The sequence below is a fragment of the Neovison vison genome, chromosome 11 (genome assembly GCF_020171115.1).
Source record: "Neovison vison isolate M4711 chromosome 11, ASM_NN_V1, whole genome shotgun sequence".
In the NCBI taxonomy this organism is placed as follows: Eukaryota; Metazoa; Chordata; class Mammalia; order Carnivora; family Mustelidae; genus Neogale; species Neogale vison.
In genome coordinates this window covers 116,512,043-116,537,107 of record NC_058101.1, presented here as the reverse complement: position 1 = coordinate 116,537,107, position 25,065 = coordinate 116,512,043, and the positions used below count along the sequence as shown (strand labels likewise).

Below are 25,065 nucleotides of genomic sequence, written 5' to 3'. Positions count from 1 at the left end.
CTATAGAGCTTTCTGGACTGATTCCACAGAAGGACATTTAGAGGAAGGTGTGATGCAACAAATTTACTTTTCTGCTATATATATATATATATATATATATATATATTTCAGTATGAAAAACTAATCTCAAAGTAATTTAGCCGTAGTGTAGCCATTCACAATTCCAGAAGAAGCAAAATGCAAAAATACAGAACAAATCTTTTGGTTCTCTCTCTCTCTCTCTTTCTTTCTTTCTCTCTCTCTCTCTCTTCCTTCCTTCCTTTTTTTTTCCTTTCTTTCCCCCCTGTTGGAAGGCATCATAATATGATTGCATGTGAATTTTAAATTTGCCATTTCTTTGCTGATCTAAGTAATGCCATATGTTTAAACAGTTAGTTCTTCTGCTTTGAAAATTATCCATGATCTCTTTCCTGCCTAGGAATCAGTTGATTTCCAGTTTTCTGATGCTGAACTAAACCAAATGATTGTCCTAACTTAGTGAGCTCAAAAGGCTGCTAGTTGGTGAATGTCTCTGTGGATATGATTAACTACATTACTGTAAAAATATGCTTTTTATAAAGCTGTATGATATATTAGATCATTCATATACAGGTTTACCTTTCTTGGACACTCTGTTGCACTTTCCCTTGGCTCACTTGGCCAGGGAGAATCTTCCATGTCCTGAGGCAGAAGACTACATCCCTGACTTACATATTGATTTAACCTCAAGCGACCTAAGCCACACCTAGCTGAGAAACACCCAGATTCCTGAGGTGATAGATACTTGTTCCATTTAATTTTTTACACAGCTACAGGTAATTAATAAAGCATTTAGTAAAGGTTTGCTACTAAATATGGGAGTGAAAAGTTTAAAAACTGCATAAAAAAAAGAAAAATTAAGGCGCATAAGGATTACCATTTTTAGACTGGGTCATGGGTCATTTCGATCAATATTTCAATAGTAAGATATATGTCAGAGAATGCTTTACCAAACAGAATCTTCAGTGTCTTACCATTAACCTCAAATATTAAAGGAAAACCTCAATTCAAGTTATATTCCTTATATTAACTATTATTTATGTGTACCCTTTAGTGTGCTGGGTAGTTACCATCCACTGTAGCATCCACTGTCTTCCCTTTTTCTTTCTGTCATTCTCTCCTCCTCTACTGCCCCTCTCCTCCAAATCTCTTTCACTGGTGCCTTCTCTTCTCCTCTCCTACTCAATTGTTTCATTCTTTCTCTCTCACAAGCTTTTTCTTTTTCACACATGTACGTACTCAAAATGCATAGCCACATGCAATGACAAATAAATTGAGTTTTGACATAGTCAGATGAAATGTTTTGCTCAGTAGTTTACTAAAAATCTGAATTGAGTCATCTGAATAATAATGCAAATGAAATCTACCACTTGAATTAGGGTGATAGCAGTTTTGATGTTTTTCATCTGTTTCAAAAAAAAAATGCTAGAGGCAAGAGTTTGCCTTTTTTAAAATCCAGAAGCTTATGATTATCCTGCAAATATAGAAATTATTTTTGTGGGACTACTTTTGCTATCATAAATATAGCAATGAAATTTTCAATGCATTATTGGTTATTCAACCTTTTATATAGCTATAATTTTTAAGTATTTATATGTTGCTAATTTTTCATAAATTATCCTAATTTATCCACGTTGTTTTTTATCTTAGCTCTGGCTGCTTTAACTAAGTACCACAAACTGCATGGGTTAAACCAACAGATACCTGTATCTCACCGTTTTGGAGGCTAGGAAGTCCACAAGCAAGGTACCAGCAACTTTGGTTCCTTGTGAGGGTCTTTGCCTGGCTTGCAGATGTCTCCTTCTCATTGTATTCTCACAGGCCAGAAGGAGAGAAAGAGAGAGCGTAAGGGAGGGAGAGAGAGACCTCTCTTGTGTGTGTCCAGGCAGTCTATGTGTGTGGGGGGTGTGTCTCTGTGTGTGTGTGTTCATTTTTCTAGTGCTTCTTAGAAGGACAGTAATGTCATTATGAGGGCCCTAGCCTCATGACCTCATCTAATTACCTCCCAACGGCTTCACTTCCAAATACCATCACATTTGTGGTTAAGGCTTCAACATATAAATGTGGAGGGAGTACAACCATTTGGACCATAACATTCTTTTTTTTTTTTTAAGATTATATTTATTTATTTGACACAGAGAGAGAGATTGCAAGCAGGCAGAGAGGCAGGCAGAGAGAGGGGGGGGGAAGCAGGCTCCCCGCTGAGCAGAGAGCCCGATGTGGAACTCGATCCCTGGACCCTGAGATCATGACCTAAGCTGAAGGCAGAGGCTTAACCCACTGAGACACCCAGATGTTCCTGGACCATAACATTCTTATCTTTAAGGTAAAATCTCTAAATCATAATTAAGGTATGAGCTATTCTTCATTTCAAATGATATTTGTTTATAAAATATGTTTAAGACAATTATTTTGATTTATTAAATTTGTAATCCAAAAGGGTTTTTGTTTTGTTTAGTTCTTAAGATTTCATTTATTTTTTTCAGGGAGATAGAGCATGCAAGGGAGAGAGTATGAGTGGGGTGAGGGCGGGGAGAAGCAGACTCCCCCCTAAGCAGAGAGCACGATGTGGGACTCCATCCCAGGACCCTGGGATCATGACCTGAGCCAAAGGCAGACACTTAACTGACTAAACCACCCAGGCACATAATCCAAATGTTCAAAGAATTAAAAATTATTTTTTATTATTTGTTATATGTAATTGTTATTTTTCTTGCTAATGATTTGATAATCATATATTTTCCTTCAAATAACATAGAGTGAACAAATTTTTATGCAGAAATGGTGTTTTTAAATGAAAATATCTTTATTAACTCATTTATGTCATACACATTTATAGTTGATTTGGTAGAAATTAAAATATACTAATTGTTCATTCTATTCTTTTCCTCCCAACTAGAGAGAGAGAGCGTTAACACCTTTTCACTAAATAAAATGATTGTCTTTAGAAAATATCAAGCAATAAGAACCAAAGAAGTAGAGAATAATTATTAATTCTTGTTTAAATGTTTGGTAGAATTCACCTGTGAATCTGTCTGGTTCTGGCCTTTTATTTTTTTGTTGTTTTTTGATGACCAGTTCAATTCTATTACTAGTAATTGGTCTGTTTAGATTTTCTATTTCTTTTTAATTCAGTTTTGGAAGATTGATGTTTTTAGGAATTTATCTATTCTAGTTTTAGGTTGTCCAATTTATACATACAGTTTTTTGTAGTATTCTCTTATGATCCTTTATATTTCTGTGGTGTCAGTTGTTACTTCTCTCTTGTTTCTGATTTTATTTGGGTGCTTTTTCCTTCTCTCTCTCTCTCTTTTTTTTCCTGATGAATCTGGCTAAGGGTTTATCAATTTTGTTTATCTCTTCAAAGAACCAGCTCTTGGTATCATTGATTTTTTCTATTGATTTTTAGTCTCTATCTCATTTATTTGAGCTCAGATCTTTATTATTTCCTTCCTTCTACTCACCTTGGGCTTTGTTTGTTCTTTTCTAGTTCTTTAGGTCTAAGGTTAAAATGTTTATTTGAGCTTTTTCTTGTTTCTTGAGGTAGGCCTGTGTCACTCTGTATCTCCCTCTTAGAACTGCTTTCTTTGTTCCAAAGATTTTGGGTGGTTGTGTTTTCATTTTCATTTTCTCCATGTTCGTTTGTTTTTTATTTCTTCTTTGATTGCTCTGTTGATCCATTGTTTTTTTTTTTCTTTTTGCATCATGTTGTTTAGCCTCCACATATTTGTGCTTTTTCCTATTTTTTTTCTTGTAATTTATTTCTAGTTTCATACCATTGTGATTATGCTATTAGTCTTGTTGGATTGATTCCTTTATCATTATGTAATGCCCTCCTTTGTCTGCTATTATTTATCCAAAGAAACAAAGACACTAATTTGAAAAGATATATGAACCCCTATGGTTACTGTAGCATCATCTACAGTAACCAAGATATGAAAGCAACTTAAGTATCTAATGATAGACACTTGGATAAAGAAGATGTGAGAGATACATATATGGCCATATATATATATATATATATGATATATTGGAGATATATATATATATATATATATATATATAATATTGGATATATTCACTATGTATATTCCACTGTGTGTGTGTGTGTGTGTGTGTGTGTATAATAGAATGTTATGTAGTCATAAACAGGGATAAGACCTTGCCATTTGTGATAGCATGGATGGACTTAGAGTGTATTAAGTGACATAAGATAGACTGAGAAAGATAAATACCATATGATTTCACTCATATGTGGAATTAAAAAACAAACAAATAATCAGACCATGAATACAGAAAACTAATGGTTGTCAGAGGGGAGGAAGGTGGGGAAGACAGGTGATATGACTAAACAGTCATGGGACACACAGCTTTCCAGTTATGGAATGAATAAGTTACTGGAATAAAAGGCACAGCATAAGGACTATAGTCAGTGATATTGTAAAAGTGTTGTAGGTGATAGATGGTATCTACAATTGTGGTGAACATAGAATAATGTATAAACTCGTGAAATCACTGTGTTGTACAGCTGAAACTGATGTAACATTGTGTGCCAACTATACCCCCCCGCAAAAAAAAAAAAAAAAAAAAAGGAAAGGAAAGGAAACAAAGAAATAGAATAAAATTGACACTTTCATAAAATTTAGGTGCTATTTTAAATGTGGAACTTTCAAATTTGCTGTGTTGGTCCATAATGGATATGGTGGTTTAGTTTAAGTTTTTTAATTTTGTATCAATTTTACAGATCCTGATACTGGCATGGGATTGAATTTCCCTTGGAACCTCAGCAGATAATACTTGTTTTTCTTTTTATGCACAACTTTGTTTGATGTATCCTCTGGTTTCCTGTTTCTACATTGTTATAACAAATTAGTATCATGAAGTGATTCTTAGGTGTCATTACCACAGGCAGCTGACAGGAGCTAAAACATATAATCAGTATAAATTTTGCCTATATGGACCCCCAAGTTTTGATATTTGTCTAAATCCCAGGTGCAATCAGACTAAGACAAAAAAATTAAAATTTTCTGCTCATAAGCGATAGTTTTACATTGTCTTTTCACTCAGAACATTTGATCTCAAAACAAAAATGTTCATAATATTTTTGTAATTAAAAAAAACAAAACTATCTTCAGAAAGTGTATAACATATAATTAAAATACTAAATTACAAATACGTTCCATTATTTCTTACAGATTTTCCTAGCCTTATTTTTCAAAGATGTTGTTTTAGGGAGAAAATGAGGATTATTATTAGAGTTTTGTTTTCAAATCAGTATATTTAGTAAAGTTCACAGTAGTTTCATAAAAATGTGAGAGAAAAAATGTGAGAGTAAACATATAGCAAACTTCAATTAATTATTATTCATTATTAAAATTAAGACCAGTTTTTAATGGGGAATGGATGACTCACCAGATACTTGTTTATTATTTATTGATGACTTTTATGTATGCTAAAAAGCAAAGTTTCTCACATAAAATGTCAGATATAACCTAGACTCACTACTGGAACAAAATGAATATATTTCACTGTCTTTGGAAATTGAGAAGGAAATGTGTGTGTGTGTGTATGGCAGATCAATCAATCAATCATCAGACTGCTTTTTTTTACTTAAAAATGTTTCTATGCTTAGGTTTAAGTTATTGTAGTTTTCAAACCTTTGAGTTGTGGTGTAGCAGATAAAATGAAGCCTCAAATCATTCTCTAATCTCAAGAACATCCTGGCAGAATTACTGAGACTTGTCTGTTAAAATTGATTTCCTCTTAAAGAAAAGTAGGCTTTTCTTATTGTGTTAAAAATGATTTTATCTATTAAGTGTCTTTTCTTGTGAAGATCCTTTCCTTTTATGACCCAAAAGAAAAATGTTCTTTTTCCTCCTGAGTTTTTATATTCACTATACCCACTAATCAGTAATCTGTATTGCAAACAAAATGGAATATAATCCAAAAAGAGTAATCTTTTTTTAAATGAATACAGAACAGCCATCATTTCTAATACCAGTCATCTTAATTTGCAGCATATGTGTTGTTTAATTTTATGATGCTTTTTGATTTTAGCAAAAGCAATAGATGGCAGACTTTTATGCTGAATCTGTCATAGAATAGGGAATCAGGATATTTACACGGTAATTTTGGGACCTACTGGTAAACCATAGGCAAGCAACTTTTTTTAGGACACTAAAAGTACTTGTTGAGATTTAGCTTCGAGGTATATGTGGTGTCTGTTATTATTAGTGATGATGGTTAGGTTTGCTTGTTGCTGTTTTAACAAGATTACTCAGGAAGAGAAGGATACAGATAAATGCCTTTCCACCTATTAACAATGTTTTTAAAGTTAGACTTTATCTGACATAGATAATATCTATATTGAATGGAAAGGGACTTCTGATAATTTCTGCATTCATTGCTAATTGATAGTTGATTGAACTATAATGCTTTGTAATTAGAATATTTCCAGTAAAAAAAAATATATATATATATATATAGTAGAAGAGGTGCCAAAAATTGCAGTTACCTGCATGAAATTATGATAACATCTTTTCTATAACAGCAGAAGATATAGTAGAATGTCTTGGACATATTTTCAGGAATAATTTTAAATATTGGAAGAATGTACTCATAAAAGTAAGGGTTAGATTGGGTAGTCAGAAACATGCTCTCAATATACTCTCAATATATGTAAAAAAGAATATAATGTTCATTTCTTTATCAGTGAAATGAGAATTTTGCTGCCTAAACACTACTTAACAAGGTATGGCAAAATAAAATTGGTAAGTTATGGATGGTATTTGTGTCTTAGGACTGAGACAGAGATGCATAGAATTTCCTTTATTTTCAACTTAAATTTTGAGTGTAACTTCTGATACTTACATAAGGCCAAAATATTAATATGAAATGTTTTTAAGCTTAATTTTGAATATAGGTTAAAATTATTAACATTCAAAAATATTTTTATAAGATGAACTTACAAAAGAACTCAGTCAGTTCCTATGGAATGTGTTAATAATTTTTCATTTACCTCTATTCTGAAATTTTTTATAATTGAATTTGGTTCTTTCAGACTGTGACTTGCTTTTTTTTTATTTGATCAAAGTCATAGGTGTATTATTTCTTGGGGTGGTGATGGTTAAGAAGATATGGTTCATATATATAATGGAATATTATGCCTCCATCAGAAAGGATGTATAATCACCTTTTGTATGAACATGGACAGGACTGGAGGAGATTATGCTGAGTGAAATAAGTCAAGCAGAGAGAGTCAGTTATCATAACATTTCATTTACTTGTGGAGTATAAGGAACAACATGGAGGACATTAGGAGAAGGAAAGGAAAAGTGAATTGGGGGAAGTCGGAAAGGGAGATGAAGCACCAGAGGCTGTGAGAAACAAACTGAGGATTTTGGAGGGGAGAATGGTGGGGGGAATGGGTGAGCCTGGTGGTGGGTATTAAGGAGGGCACGTAGTGCATGCAGCACTGGGTGTGCTGCATAAACAATGAATGTTGGAACACTGAAAAGATTAAATTTAAAAAAGAAATACCATTTGAAGGATTACTTTTTTAAAAGATCTGATTACTAACATTTTCTAATAATATATGAATCATCAAAAATTTGTATTGAGATTTATTAGATGAACCTGAGATACTTGTCTTTTTCCATAGTTATGAATCTTGCACCCTGTATGTCATAACAGTATTTTGAAATACTGTACTTTACATTCTGCTTCACAAAAATAGTTGATCTGATAAATTCCTTTTTGCTGAATGCTGTCATGTCCGTCTTTTTAATACCCTCCTTGTCCATTATAAGTGCCATTAGCCATACTGCCTAATGAAAGGTACCTCATATCAAGTCTGATTACTGCTCTAATGTTTTCCAGGCGTGCTTGGTGATGAGCCTGGCATATGAAACAATTTCCTACAGTAATAAAACTAATTAAAGTAGGCAGTCATCCACATACCACTTTCTAATGAATTATAATAAGCTCATTAATCTCAACCTCTCTTATTCCAAAAAGTCCATTGATAGGACCTGTATGTAAGAGTAAAATTTCTCACCCTTATATATGTACAACTATTACAGAATCAAAGAGGACTTTGTGATTTTAAGTTTTAAAAATTATGAATTGCTGATCAATGCTTTAAGTGAAATGTATACTTTCTAAACTCTGCCCAGATTACTTATTGGCAGGATCCCTTTCTGTTTGAGTTCTCCTATAATTGATTTAACAAAAGAAAAATGATTCATTGTATAATAATAACTCTTCAGCACCTTGAAGACTAGAATTGAATGGATCAACTCCTTATTTTTATTTAGAGATCATATGAGAACGATGAATTGAATACTTGAGATCAAGTGAAAAACACACCCTGTTTCCTCTCCAGAGAGAGCTAGAGTATCTGCTCAAAATGTCAAAATAATTATTATAATAATTATTTTTGGTTAACATTTCTTCAAATTTGTGAGTGCGCAATGAAACAACATAAGAATTACTATTCCATTCTGTTATAAATAGTTTGGTAATGTAGACTATTGTTCTGGAGATAATTTTACTGTCAAGGAGATAAGGCTGTTAAATGTGAGAAACATTGAAGACTGTTTCTCCAATTTCTGAACTACAAATGTGAATAGTAAGAAAATACATTTTTCAGAATAGCAGGGTTTATTCTATCTTCATTATAATTTGATGTTTTAAAAATGTAGCAGTTTCTATCTTGAGGCTCACTATTACTATGACACACGTGAATTTCTCCCTAAAGAAGGTAATTATAAATATGTACATCTTAAAACTGATACAGAATGTTTGTAGTGGGTTAACTGCAAATAGGAACATTTTAATTTATGAAATTAACATTTAAAATTGTTGTTTTCATTTATGAATTTTAAATATCGTGAATTTTTATGAGAAAATGACTTGGATATTCTGTGCAGAGATTTTCTTTTATAAAACTGATGTTTTAAAATCTGACCTTTGTGGGTAGAGGTGTAGTGAAACTGTCCCTGAGTAAAATGTCTCCCAGTCTGGCATCAGCTATAACTGTGGTCGCCAGTTGCCACTATATGTGATGATGAGTTGGTTCCATGCTTGAACAACAATCAGGAGAAGGGCTTTTGGTACAGATTCCTCCATTAGCTAGCTGTATGGTCTTGAGAGAGTAATTTACACATCATCTAGTTAATTATATTCATGTATAAGGTATGAAGAGCAGGCTAGAGAAGTGCCTTCCAAAGTGTCAAAAGTGCCACTGATAGTAAATATGGTGTTTCAAATAATTTTAAAAGACTTTATTTACTTATTTTAGAGAGAGAGAGAGAGAGAGGAAGCCCAAGAGCCAGGGGGATGGGCAGAGGGGGAGAGAGAGGAAAAGAATCCCAACAGACCCCACACTGAGGGCGGAGATCCTGGAGTTCAATTTCAGCACACTGAAATCAGTGTGAGCCAAAGCCAGGAATCAGTCACATGACTGACTGAGCCACCTAGGTGCTCCTCAAGTAATTTAATAATGATTTAAAATATTGTATGAAGTGAAACAATTTCCCCTTCTAATTTCAGTTCAGTTCTGAAATCGAGAAATTGGTTTTCTCTTCTATGTCCTTAGGATTTTTCTAGCACTCATATTTTTGACAGAACTGTGGATCTCCTAGTAGTTTCTAAAATGCAAGAGATATGCTGCTGAACAGAAGAATGCAGCATGTCACTCTTACTAAGAGAAGTGGATTTTTGAAAGTTGTCTCAAAGATAATAGAAAATTAATTAAGAATGTTAGGAAAATTTTGAGAGCCAGTTGACCTTGTTTTGAACAGAAACCCTTTGAAAAAGACTTGCTCCGGTTAGTAGATCTAATTAATAATACCTGTTAAGAGCTAGCTGTACCTTGAATAAACTTTGGTAATATGCTTTAATGTTAATAGGAAACATGACTCATCATCATAACAGCCAACATTTATGAAATGCTTAATACTAATATTTATTGAGTGATTTGAAGTCAGACGGTCCTCCTAAATGATTTACATGTACTAACACATATTAGTCTTCATCACTCATTTTAATGTTTACAACAACCATATAAATTAAGCAGCAATATTCTTCTAATTTTTTGTATGAGGAAACTGAAGTACTCAGATACTAAGGAATCTCAGAAATGTCAAAAGCTGCCAGGTTGGTGAAGACATGGAGGTTTGGGAAGAGTGGCCTTGCCCTGTGCATCTTTTCCATCTGGCTGTTCTGAATTAGAGGCTTTTATAATAAACTGGTAGTCTAGTTGGCACGATTTTTCCTGTGTCCCTTGTTTGATGAGAATTGCAAAGACAGAGAGATGAATACAGTTGATTCAAAACATGAGAAGACCGTGATGAATGATGCCTGGAAAATCTTTGATTTGGAAAAGCTATGGGGAATCCCTTCAGCAAATTTGGGACAGGTAACCAATATATTTTAGAGACTAAACCAAACCAAGAAGACACTGATGTAAGGCAAGAACTTTCTGAAATTGTACTCTATTTATTCATCCAACTTAATGGCTATCTGTGTGAATCTTCAGATGACTTGACTAGTTTGGTGGTAAAGTTACTTCCTGAAGTTGAGAACAAAAATATACCATTGCCAGAGTTTCCTGAACACCCTTTCCAAGAACATCTTAAACAACTTTAAAAAATAGTACCCAGTAAGGATTTTAGGAATCTTTTTTGTGACTTTTTCCATACCTGACCTTCAGGTCAAATCTTAGTCATCTCATTGGGCATGAAGGTCCTGGAAGTCTGTTATCAGATCTTAAGGGGCTGGGTAAATACTCTTGTTGGTGGGCAGAAGGAAAGAGCCTCCCGGTTTTATGTTTTATCATTAATGTGGACTTGACTGAGGAAGAATTATTACATGTTGAAGATATAATTTTGCACGTGGTTCAGCTATGTGCAGAAAGACCTAAGAGTGGGTTTTCCAAGAGTGCAAAGTCTTGAATGCTGTTTTTTTTTTTTTTTTTTGGTTTAAATATAGAGACCATAAGCTAGATTGCAGGAATATTGCATTCTTATCACCTAGAAGAAGTGCTCACAGCAGAATATTTACTGGAAGAATTTAGATCTGCCTTAAAATAGATGGATCTGTATAAACTCAGACCAGAAAATGTGTGGGTTGCAATAGTTTCCAAGTCTTGAGGGAAAAACTGATTGCACAGAAGAGTGGTACAGAACCCAGTACAAGCAAGAAGCTGTACCAGATAAAGTCATTAAGAAATGGCAAAATGCTGACCTGAATGAGAAATTTAAACTTCCAATTAGGAATGAATTTATTCCTACAAATTTTTGAGATTTTTATCTTTAGAAAAGGAAATGGCACCATATACTTCTCTCATTAAGGATGCAGCTATAAGCAAACACTTGCTCAAACAAGATGGTAAGTTTTTCATGCTGGAAGCTTGTCTCAACTTTGACTTTTTCAGCCCATTTGCTTATGTGGATCCCTTGTACTATAATATGGCCTATTGGTACCTTGAGTTCCTCAAATCCTCAAAGACTCTCTCAGTGAATATGCATATGTAGCAGAGCCAACAGTCTTGAGCTCTGACCTCCAAAATACCGTCTATGGGATGTATCTCTCCATGAAAGGTTACAGTGATGATGACAAGCAGCCAGTTTTGCTAAAGAAAATTTTTGAAAAAATGGCTGCCTTTGAGATTGATGTAAAAAGATTCAAAATTATCAAGGAGGCATATATGTGCTCCCCTAACAATTTCCAAGCTGAGCAGCTCACCACCACACCTTGCTGATGACTGAAGTGGCCTGAACTAAAGATGAATTAAAAGCAGCTCTGGGTGATATCACTCTTAAGGCCTTCATATCTCAGCTCCTGCCATGGCTGCACACTGGAGCCCTTCTCCATGGAAACATGACAAAGCAGGCTGCACTAGGAATTATGCAGATGGTTGAAGACATCATTATTGAACATACTCCTATGAACCTTCTCCTTCCAAGTCAGTTGGTTCCATGTGGAGAAGTTCAACTCCCTGACACAGGATGGTTTGTTTATCAGCAGAGGAATGAAGTCCACAATAACTGCGGCATTGAGATATATCACCAGACAGACATGCAGAGCATCTCAGAGAATATATTTCTAGACCTTTTCTATTAGATCAGGTGTGAGCCTTGCTTCTTCAACAACCTGTGCACCATGGAGCAGCTAAGCTTATCGTCGTCAGTGGGCCATGTAAAGCCATTGGCATGCAGGGCTTGCAATTCATCACCCAGCCAGAAAAGCCACCTCACTACCAAGAATAGAAACTAGAGTGGAAGCTTTCTTATTAACCATGGAGAAGTCCAGAGAGGACATGACAGAAGAGGCTTTTCAAAAACACAATCAGGCATTAGCAATTCATTGACTAGACAAACCAAAGAAACCATCTGCAGAGTGTGCTAAATATTGGGGGAAATCATCTTCCAGCAATATAATCTTGACAGAGATAATAAAGGAGTAATTTAAACACACCTACTAGGGATGATATTATCGAGTTCTACAAGGAAATGTTGGCAATAGATGCCCCAAGGAGACATAAGGTATCCATCCACGTTCTTGCCAGGGAAATGGATTCTTATCCTGTGGTTAGAGAGTTCCCATGTCAAAGTGATATAAATTTGTCACAAGCACCAGCCTTAGCACAACCTGAAGTGATTCAGAACATGACCAGTTTCAAGCATGGTTTTCCACTGTTTCCCCTTGTGAAACCACATACTAACTTCATGGCTGCAAAATGCTGATGATTCCTCAAGGAAAGGGCTGATGATTCCTCAAGGAAAGCCCCTGAGTCTTCCAGGGGCTAGGAAAACAGTTTTGGCCACTTTAATAGTTTCTGATTCATTATTAGAGAGACAAACAGGAAAGAAAGAAAAACAGAAATTGGCAAATGTCATTATGCAGAAATTTTAAAAATCCAAAGTAATTAAATTACAAAAAAAAAAGTCAGACACCTAGTAAATGGTAAAGTTTTTTTTAAATTTTGTACTTTGTATTTCTATTTCTTTATTTTCTTCCTCATGTCACACCCAGTAAGCCTTAGTTAGCTTAGTCCTCTCAGTTCTCAACTGGAAGCTTATTTCTTTGAACACTATATTCCCAGTGACTGGCACATAGTAGGCACTTAAAAAGTATTTGTTGAAAAATGTGTGAATGGATTAATTAATCAGTAAATCTCTTCCATAATAGACGACTTAAAGTGTCTCCACACATAACCTGTTGGACTCAAAGACCTCACTCCTAGTACTTCCTACCCGCTCCTTTACTGAATTTTCTCCTGATTACTTGTCACTATTTCTTTTATTCATCTTGGGTAATTTGGAACTAGGACTGTTGCTCTTATATCAGAATGTACAGCTGTGGGGGCACCTGGGTGGTTCAGTCAGTTAAGCGTCTGCCTTCAGCTCAGGTCATGTTCCAGGGGTCCTGGGATAGAACCCTTTGTCAGGCTTCCTGCTCAGCGGGGAGCCTGCTTCTCCCTCTCCCTCTGTTGCTCCCTCTGCTTGTGCTTTCTCTCTGTTAAATAAAAAAAAAAACAGTTTGAATAGGTTCAAAGGAGAACTTCAATACTTATCTTTGTCTACAACTTAAGTGTGTGACATTGAAAGATATATTGAAGTCTCTCTGAGTTTCAGTTTTCTTATCTGTTCAACAGAGATATTATCTACTCATCAAAATTATTGTACTAACTAAATTAAATGTATTTGAAACACCTAGGAAAGTTTGGCATATTGTAGATGTTTTATAGCATCATACTGAAATATCAAGACATTGGAGCCAAACAGACCTAATACTATTACAGGGTAGTTCTGGAAGATTGAGTCCATTGTTCACACATTTAAAGCATTAATTGTTTGATGGTTAATCACACCATATGAGTTTCTAACCCTGAATTATCTTAAGGGTTAAGTGAGACAATGTTGCCAGAGTGCCTGGCATATAATTAAAACAAAATGAATATTAGCTGCTTCTTTTAGTAATAATTCTCCTTTCCTTTAAATGTTTTCTTACTCTGTTGGTTTAATATCTTGGGGAGAAAAAAGGAAGACAGTATATTGTCTGATGATTGAATACATTTATTTGGCTATTTTCATATAGTTTTCTCTAAAGTATAAGCGTCGATTTTTGCCCAATAACAGTATAACTCAAAATTATATAATCTTGAACACTATTCTGCTTAAAGTTACTATTGTAGGAAGTAGAAAATTCAGGTCTAACAAAAGTTAATTTGTTGAGTCTGTATTTTACAGACCACTGGCAATTGGATGACTATGATAGGGAGAAGATTTATATTGTATTTCTATATTCATAAGTTCCTGAATAGAAAGAAACACAATTCAAGCATTTGAAAAATACACTGGAGAAGATTACTTTGAAAGTAGGATGTGCATGAGTGCATGGATGCATGTATCTCTTGTAGGATGATTGTAAGTAAGCCTTGCTGTAAAAATATCTAAGAAGCAGAATTTATTGTAATCGAGTTCTCCATTAAAGGACAGTATATTATTAGAAATACATTCTTGTAGAAAAAAAAACAAACCAAACCAACACATAAACAAATTAAAAAAAAACAATTATTTTATTTATAAAACCAACACCCCAGAGATTATGTATTTTTTCCAATATTCTGTCTTAAGTTTGGGGAGGGAATACTCTTCTGCGAAGAAACCAGTGAACTTCCTGTGGGATACCACATATAAGCTAGAGGGACCCCTGCATTGCTCAAGATTCCAGTTCCTTTAGAGCTGGGGTTAGAAGTTCTTGGTTGACTTTTGAAAACTCTTTATTAAACCATTGTGAATTATGTATATTTAAATCAAATGCAATAATACCTGGTAAAAGCTATTTCAGACTGTAGTTGAGCATTTTCTTAGAAGACTTGGGACAAAATTTTTAATTCAGGTCCACTACCAGGAACTCAGAAATGCTATTATCTCTTCCCTCTAGCATTGTAATAACCTCCTAATTGGCATCCTCACTTCCCCCTCTTACAACTTGATCCTCTACTCCTTTTTCCCCATTCTTCCAGCTTTATGCAGATATGTCATATCCCTACTAAAATCCCTTGTCCTTGAAATAAAATCTAAAAACCTTCCTTCCTCTTGTTTTTTTTTTTTAAAGATTTTATGTATTTATTTGACAGAGAGAAATCACAAGTAGATGGAGAGGCAGGCAGATAGAGAGAGAGGGAAGCAGGCTCCCTGCTGAGCAGAGAACCCGATGCGGGACTCGATCCCAGGACCCTGAGATCATGACCAGAGCTGAAAGAAGCGGCTTAACCCACTGAGCCACCCAGGTGCCCGATTCCTCTTGTTTTTAATACAAAGTCTAAGAAGAATGCATGATATGGCTGATTTTACAGCATAATCAGGTGTCATTCTGTCCGTCTGTGTTTCATACTTCATCTATACTAGGTATCTTTTATTTTGTTGAACTTTCTGTGCTACCTTTTATCTTAGTTAAGGTGTATTTTATTTTTATTTTCCCACAGTAAAATTGAAATCATCTTTCCCAGATCTCAGTTTAAACATTACTTAATTGGAAATGATTGGTGTGGTTTCTCTAGAACCTAGTAATTCTCTTCCATAACATCATCATACCTTAGAATTCTGGTTTTTGCACTAGAGAGTATAAGCTTTCTTTTTCCATCTTGTTTGCTGCTATATTCTTAGACCCTTGTCAGATGGCTAACATTTAATATTCACTTATTTCTAAATACCCTACTGAATGAAAGATATTGAAAGTAATGAGTTTTAAGAGTGCAAACTAATGCCAGACTTTCCCTACAGGTTAGGTACATAGTTTTACAATGTCAGATTCTTATTTCATTGATCTTCTCCCCATGCAATCTTCCTTGATATAGAACCTGCCAGCTTAAAAAAAAAAAAAAAAAAAAAAAAAAAGGCCTGATGACTTCCTTGAAGCATGGGGGCTTGGTTGTGTAGCCCAGTCTTGGCTGGTGGACCAGAGGAAAAAGTATGCCTTTGATGAAAATAATACTTGTTTGAGGAAGAACTGTACTTCTCAGTATTAAATTCAGTTGATTGAGAGCATGCTTTTTGGATTTGTGTTTCCCTGCATACAACTACAATGGGTCAAACCCAAGAACTATACCTACCCTTTGAGAATGAGTGAAACTAACATAGAAATATCATGGTCTTTGATTATGTTTTTATGCTGCTATTTTAAGTGAGTCTGGAACCACCTATCCCTGGTAATCTTGGTTATGAGGTAATAAATATCTTTCCTGTTTAAGCTACTTTTATTTTTTTTAATTTAATTTAATTTTACTTTTTTGTGTGTGTTCCAAAATGCATTGTTTATGCACCTCACCCAGTGCTCCATGCAATACGTGTCCTCTTTTTTTTTTTTTAAGGTTTTTTATTCATTCATTTGACAGAGAGAGATTACAAGTAGGCAGAGAGGCAGGCAGAGAGAGAGAGGAGGAAGCAGGCTCCCTGCTGAGCAGAGAGCCTGATGCGGGACTCGATCCCAGGACCCGAGATCATGACCTGAGCCGAAGGCAGTGGCTTAACCCACTGAGCCACCCAGGCGCCCAATACGTGTCCTCTTAATACCCACCACCATACTCACCCAAACCCTTAGTTTGTTTCTCAGAGTCCACAGACTCTGAAGGTTTGTCTCACCCTCCGATATCCCACAACTCCCTTCTTCTCTCCATCTTCCCATGCCCTCCGTGTTATTCCTTATGCTCCACAAATAAGCGAAACCATATAACTGACTCTCTGTGCTTGACTTATTTCACTCAGCATAATCTCCTCCAGTCCGGTCCCCGTTTTTACAACAGTTGAAGCTACTTTTAGATGGCTATCTTTTCTTATTCTCAAAAGCACCTTAATTGATAAAGATGCGCTCAGGACTTGACTTTCCCTGAGTCCCTCTTAATGTAGTTAATCATTGTCACCTGTTGGGGTTGGGAAACCTACCTTATCTACTACTCTGTAAGAAAGACTACTGATCAGGAAGGTTCCTCCCCCAGGAATACTCCTTTTTACCATTAATATACTTTGTAAAGATAACCTTAAATCGCTGAAGCAATACATTACTAAATGTGTGTGATCTTCAAGAAATCTTGAGCTCTTGGAATCTAGAATAGGAAGAGTTTTTCTTATAACACTCTTTATTATATATAGAACCAGACATTGACCTCAACTCAGAAATTAGTCATTCAGCAAACATGCTGTCTATAAACCTCCTTTTAATGTGTGTGTGACTGTGGAATGTTGGCTACTGGGATTTCTTTTGAGCCACTCTGCTGTTCTATAAAATCTCAGTAATACCACCTAATTCCTAGGGTTTCTGTAAAATCACCATCTCGTGAAATTATGGATATAATGCCCATGGAACTAAGTAGGCAGTCTTCCTTTATTTTAGAAGTTAAATTTGGAAGATTTTTTCCTGATAAAATATGGAATATTAAAATTAATTAAACTGTTTGATTTCCTTATAAAGCTAAAAATAATAAGAGGTTTTGTAAAAAAGTATTTTGTGTTCATTAAGAACTATCTTTACACGTATTAGGCAATTTTGGCTTTAGCTCTCAGGAAAAATAAAAATGACTTGTACTTTTCTCAGTTTTCTATAGCTGTTGTAAGTATGAAATCATGAGTTTTGTTATTGAAATATTTGACAGTGTTTTGTTTTAGCTCTTTTGATAACTTTTGTGTTTGCCTTGAGCAAGTCACTTATCTTTTCTATTTCTATTTTCTATTTCAATTTACTTATGAAAGATAGAATAATGATTGTGATGTACCTTAGATGGCTTTAATACTGTGAAAGGCAGTAAAATTATTTCCTGATAAATACTTTGAGCATTAAGACATGAGTTGTCCAGGATTAAATATATATATATATATATATATATATAAATTTCCAGAGTACTGATTATACAGCACATTTCCTGTCCTGCCTTCATTGAATTTATAATTAGAATATCACCAGGAGGCAGCTAGTGGCATCATTAATGGAATGTATTTGTGGGCAAAATACCTTTTCTTAAAGAATTTCTGGACTATTCTGAGGAAATCAAAATCAATTTTAACTTCAAGTTTCAACTTAATTTTTTTCTACTAAAGTACTAACATGCGTAGGATACTAGATGATTTGCCCATCCATCCATTCATTTCATCGATATTTACTGAACTCCTCTGTGAAAGCTGCTGGACTACATGATTTGTGATGTGCAAAGATAAAATGCGGTTTCTATCCTCAAAGAGCTTACATGTATTAGGGAAATATATATATAAATAACTCAATTAAGGTTTTTTTCCTTAGTGTTGCAACAAAGGCAAGAAGAGCAAGTGTAAGACATACGAAGAATTCTAACCAGATAGAAAGGCCTGAATTAAGGCAATGGTCATGGGAATTGAAGAAAGGGAATGAGTAAAGGGAATTTTGAAATCAGGAAAAGGATCATTTGTCAGTTGGTTTTAGAATGTGAGAAGATAAATTGTGGATAGGGACTTATGGTTTCAATTCTAGTAGGTAAGGAGTTTGGAAGTCATCACTTCTGTTCTTCACAACAACAAAAGTTGAACATATCAACAACTTTTCTTGGGCTTATCAAGGAAATCAGGCCATAGAGCAAATCACTACCACAGGCAAATACAGATAATTACTGCCAAAATCAATTGACATGGAACAGAGGCCACTAAAGCTATACACTGGTAGGAACACTTAAACTGTAATTTTGATGAATTACTGGAACCTATGTGTAGACTGGCTTGACAGTATGAAACTCCTGGGGGCCATATTTTTAAGGGGAAACCCACACTTGAATGAATCTTACCTCTGAAATCCCACCAGGTTCTCATGGTGAAGAACCCAAATAAAGTCCCCTTGTGTTTTGTTGAGAGGCAGAAAAATAACTATTTGAAATATGCCCAGGGCATTTTCCATAACAAAGGCCTGCTCTCTAGGCAAAAGTTTTATGTCACCTGGAAGTGGGAAAGGCACTTAACCAATCCAGCCCTCTCTACTCTTCCTATCTCACCTGAGGAGGGAGAATAAAGTTAAGGAAGACTTGTGAAGGTCACAATCATCCCAGAAACAGAGGTCTGCTACAAGACTGATAATCATAAGATTATAGAATACCCCCCCCAAAAATCCTTACAATTACATTAACAGTGTTCCAGTATACAGTGAATTATAGCTGAAAGAACTGCAAGGCACAGACTCTGTTAGAAGCTGTTCTTTGAGTAGCTCTTAGAATAGACAGCAGAGGAGACAAAAGCAAGGACAGTCAAGGAATTTGAGGCCTTTGGGACCTACAGTTACAGCAAATATTAAACACAGGCCAACTTTTAGCATGATTAACATAAAAACTCACACTATTTAACTTCTGTTATTACTCAATACATCACCTCCAGCTTTCTTTATAAAAAATTACAAGGCATGCTAAAAGTCAGGGAAAAAGAAAAAGAAACAAAGTAAGCAGCAGAACTAAATTCATATAAATACAGATTTTGAAATTATTACACAGGGAATTTAAAATAATTCAAATTACCATGTGAAGGACATTAATGGAAGACAATAAATAGCACGCAGGAACGGATGGGCAATGTAAGCAGAGAAATGGAAACTCCAAAAATCAAAATGATACACTAGAAATTTACATAAATGAAAAATGCCTTTGATGTACTCAGTAGTAGATTAGACACTGCCAAGGAAGGAATCACTCACTGAGCTTAAAGATAGTCAAATGAAATACAAAAAGAGAAAGGAACAGAAACAAAATAACAGAATATCCAAGAACTCTGAGATAATTTCAGAGTATAACATGGACATAATTGGAGTACTATAAGAAAAGAGAGAGAATGAAGCAGAAAGGTCTTTACATAGTGGCCAAAACCTTTTCAAAATGAATGGCACACATCAAACCACAGGTTCATTGAACTCAGAGAATTCCAAGCAAGAAGAAAAAAACTCTAAACCTATACATAACATATTGAAGCTGCAGAAAGCCAAGGACAAAGAAAATCTTGAAAGAATCCAGAGAAAGAAAAATATCTTTACCTCTAGAGAGAAAAGAGAGAGAGAGAGAGAGCAAAATAACAGTGGATATCTCATCATCAGAAACCACACCAGCAAGATATAAAGTGAAATATTTAAGTGCTAAAAGAAGTCAAGGATGAATCAGGTTCCTTTTTTTTTTAATTTATTTATTTTATTTTTTATTTTTTATAAACATATAATGTATTTTTATCCCCAGGGGTACAGGTCTGTGATTTGCCAGGTTTACGCACTTCATAGCACTCACCATAGCATATACCCTCCCCAGTGTCCATAACCCCAGCCCCCTTCTCCTAAACCCCCTCCCCCCAGCAACCCTCAGTTTGTTTTGTGAGATTGAGTCACTTATCCTTTGTCTCCCTCCCAATCCCATCTTGTTTCATTTATTCTTCTCCTACCCCCTTAACCCCCCATGTTGCATCTCCACTTCCTCATATCAGGGTGATCATATGAATCAGGTTCTTGATCAACTTATAGGAGAAGTGATGTTATTAACTGAGACCAGAATTAAATGGAGAAATCATATGTTCCAGGAGAAATCATTCGGGGTGAAGATTTTAGATGTGAAAACTTGAGTCTGATACACCTGGAACATAACAAGTGGCAAATCTCCAGGCAGTTAGAAATTTGGCACAAGATTTCAGAAGACTGGGGAGCAGGGAATGGGGACTGATCATAAATCTGGAACTGTTAGTTTATAGGTAATAGCTAATACAGTAAGTTGTGGAGGTAGAACATTTAAGGGGAGATAGGTGAGGTATTCAGATAGAAACCTGAAAAGTTTTAACTTTTATTTTATTTTTAAAGATTTTTTTAATCTATTTATTTGTCAGAGAGAGAGAAAGAGCACAGGCAGACAGAATGCCAGGCAGAGGCAGAAGCAGGCTCCTTGCTGAGCAAGGAGCCAGATGTGGGACTCAATCCCAGGACGCTGGGATCATGACCTGAGCCAAAGGCAGCCGCTCAACCAACTGAGCCACCCAGGCTTCCCAAGTTTTAACTTTTAAAGAACAAAGTGAAACGAAAAATAATAAGGAGTTTGAAAAGTTTCTGAGGACAAAATGTACAGAAATCCAGAAGGAAGGGATATTTTTAAAAAGGGATTTTTGTATTGCCAAGTCTAAAGCTTAGATCAGGCTGAAGACTGAAAAAAATGTTTTCACTTAACACTGATGAGAGCAATTTTAACTAAGTGACTGGAGTGGAAACCAGTTTTCAGAGGCAAAAAGATTGAACAATTATTTATTTATAGCTAAACTGCAAATGAGGGTATGCATTCTGTAAGTGTAGTTGCTCTTCCAAGAAATATCTTAATCAAAGGAAGAGATAGTCACAGATAGAAGTTAGGAAAGACAAAGTATTGTTGTTTGTTGCTACGTTTGTTTTAGGAAAGGTAGGAAGTTAATCCAGTTAAAAGACTAACAGAACTAATAGAGAAGATCTGTACTAAAAGTTACTACAATTTAGGGGCCTTCTCAAACCAGTAGTGTGAATATTAGTGAACAAGTGTTTAATCTTTTCCGTACTACTTATGATTTTATATAAAACTAACTCTGAGTAATTGATGGAAAACCTATCCTTTCTACCACCATCTTGGATAATAGAAAGTGTTTATTATGTAAAGCCAATTTATGGCACATTGTGATTATAAGAAGCAAAATTATACCTGTCATAAATGCATATGTTTGTTTTACATATCCTAATAATCATTCCCTTTTCAACCAATTTCCAACAGCACTGTGTTGCAAAGGGTGAGATTAGAGAAATGAAAAGAAGATAGATTCGAACTCACACCTGCAGCTGAGTCTCATAAACCTAGCAGTTGGGGGAGGGAGAGACTGTAAATCTTTTAAATACTCCCCAGATGATTTAGGTAACGTCTTCTCATGCAGTTGAAAACTACCTGTTAGTTTGCTACTCATGTACTTGCTATTGGCTTTCTTTAAAATACAGGATTTTTTTTTTCCTTTCTGTGCCTTTTCTTTTCTTTTCTTCTTATTGTGTAATAATCCTCTGACTTGGCTGGCTCTCTACTTAGGGTGTTAGGTATTGCATAGTAGACAAAATTAAAGTAGCAATAGAAGAACAGAAATCATATTTAAGTTCATAGTCAAAGTGAATAGAAAGGTCTGTTACTTTCAAGATAATATGATACTATTAAAGTGCAAATCTCCTGTGACAAGTTCAGAATAAAGACCTCAAGAATTACAACTACAGTTTCTGTGTTCAAGTAAAATAACTTGACAGTTATTGACAGAAATAAGGTACCATTCACCTTTAAAAATATTGCTTTCTAAATCTCAGTCCAATGCCATTTAAAACTGTATGTTCAAGTTGTACACTTTCATAAGTTGTCATTTATTTTCCTTACAATCTTAACATTCTAATAGATTTACACTAACCTCTTTTTGAACAGTTTTTGTATACTTTCTTAAGCTTAATTAACAGAACACTTATTACTTTCTTATGTGTAAAGAGTACTTAGTATCAAAAGGATTCAAAAACACCATTCTTTCCCTACAGGTGTTTATAATTTAGCCTTTTTACTCAGTGTTTTTGGTGTCTAGTAAATATTCACATAGTTTTAATTTTGTGGTGCTGGGGAGGGTATTTATGTAGATTTTTTAAGTTGCCTTTTCTCTATTCATTAAAAATAATTCACATCTGGGGGACATTTGGGTGGCTCAGAGAGTTAAGTGTCCACCTTGGGCTTAGGTCACAATCTCATGGTCCTGGGATCCAGGTCTGGGTAGGGCTCCTGCTCAGTGGGGAGTCTGTTTCTTCTTTTCCTCTGCCCCTTCCCCCCATCCTCCTGAGCACACATGGGTATTCTCTCTCTCTCTCTCTCTGTCTCTCAAATAAATAAATTTAAAACAAAAATCTAAGATGATAATAATTTGGGTTTTTACTTAAGTCCTTTTCCACTTTACCCTCTGATGGAGGACTTCCTTATCAAACACATTCTCAAGAGTTCTTATGATTCAGAATCAAAAGGGAAGTTGAGCTGGAAGAAAGATCCCGAGTACCTATGCCAGGGCTATAGGACACTTAGGAGAACCACTGAAGTGTCTCTGAGAAACTTACAGAAGAGAATAGTATAATAGTAAAAATTGTTGTTGTGAACTCTGTGTTCTAGAAATAATGATCAAGATATGCAAATGAAGATCTCTGGTTGTTTTGAATTTCTTTTTTGGTTCCAAAATATTTTTGTTTGAATATACTGTAATTCTGAGACTGTACCACCATGTTGCCATAGATTTAGCAGGTCATATGTTTGCTAAATATCTTAAATAAATATTTAGGTTTAATTTCTCTCTCTCTTTTTTTTAAGATTTTACTTATTTATTTGACAGAGAGAGAGATCACAAGTAGGCAGAGAGGCAGGGAGGGGAGGGGAGGAAGCTCTCCGCCAAGCAGAGAGCCCGATGCGGGGCTCGATCCCAAGACCCTGAGATCATGACCTGAGCCAAAGGCAGAAGCTTAACCCATTGAGCCACCCAGGTGCCCCTAGGTTTAATTTAAAATTAGGTTTAAATTTAGAAGTGTATTTTTCAGGTTACTATATAGACTATAACCAGGCTTTCTCAAAGTTATGTATTTCATTGGATAGATTTACCATCATTTAATAACAGTTTTTTAAATTACTGCATACTTATGATTGTCTTTAGTATTTTGACATTACAATAATGGATATCTATGGTCTCACCACTGATTTTCAGTCATCAGAGGTTTTGTTTCTTTTCTTTCCTTCTTTTTTTTTTTTTTCCTTTCAACCAACAGTGCTCAGATGGAATGAGGATGGGTATGAATATCAGGGTGTATATTTACATTTCCCCCCATGCCTGAAGGTGACATTATTCTGTGTGTGTGTGTGTGTGTGTGTGTGTGCTATACTTTTTTTAAAATTTTTTAATTTTTTTATAAACATATAGTGTATTATTAGCCCCAGGGGTACAGGTCTGTGAATCGCCAGGTTTACACACTCTACAGCATTCACCATAGCACATACCCTCCCCAATGTCCATAACCCCACCACCCTCTCTTTATACCCCTCCCCCAATCCCCCCTCAGTTTGTTTTGTGACATTAAGAGTCTCTTTTGGTTTGTCTCCCTCCTGATCCCATCTTGTTTAATTTATTCTTTTCCTACCCCCCAGCTCCCCCCCTGTTGCATCTTCACTTCCTCATATCAAGGAGATCATATGATAGTTGTCTTTCTCCGATTGACTTATTTTGCTAAGCATAATACCCTCTAGTTTCATCTACCTCATCACAAATGGTAAGATTTCATTTCTTTTGATGGCTGGATAGTATTTCACTGTATATATATACCACATCTTCTTTATCCATTCATCTGTTGATGGACATCTAGGTTCTTTCCATAATTTGGCTATTGTGGACATTGCTGCCATAAACATTCGGGTGCACGTGCCCTTTCGGATCACTATGTTTATATCTTTAGGGTAAGTACCCAGTAGTGCAATTGCTGGGTCATAAGGTAGCTCTATTTTCAACTTTTTGAGGAACCTCCATGCTGTTTTCCAGAGTGGTTGCACCAGCTTGCATTCCCACCAACACTGTAAGAGGGTTGAAGGTGACATTATTCTTACCACATTTTATTATATATGAAGAGGAATGTGAACAATTGTATCTCTATGAACTTCACATACTGATTAGTGGTCAAAGCAAATTTGACTTTGATGAGACTAACTTGTCTAAAACCTTTTGATCATTTTGATGAATGTCAAGTTACAAGAATGTGGTGATGGCTGCCCTCACATTATGCAAAAAAGTCCACAACAAGAAACTCTGGTGTTCACTTGAATGATTGAATGTGACTAAAGGCAAAACTACTGCTATAGAGACAGACTTAAGTAGACACCTACATCTCTGACTTGTTCAAGAATCAAGTAGTGACTAAATATGCAAAGATAGAAGTAGTTTATGTTTATAACCTGAAGGAATAAAGAACTACTGTTATATTAAATATGCTAACAGTCCCTTCATTTTA

At 35.2% G+C, this 25,065-nt stretch overlaps 1 protein-coding gene and 1 pseudogene across 2 annotated transcripts in view; both read left to right on the top strand.

Moving 5' to 3' along the window:
* CCSER1 (coiled-coil serine rich protein 1) overlaps window positions 1-25,065 on the top strand; it is a 1,235,477-nt gene that overhangs the window by 431,062 nt on the left and 779,350 nt on the right. The gene's annotated exons all lie outside the window — the stretch shown is intronic.
* LOC122889658 lies at window positions 10,370-12,767 on the top strand (annotated as a pseudogene).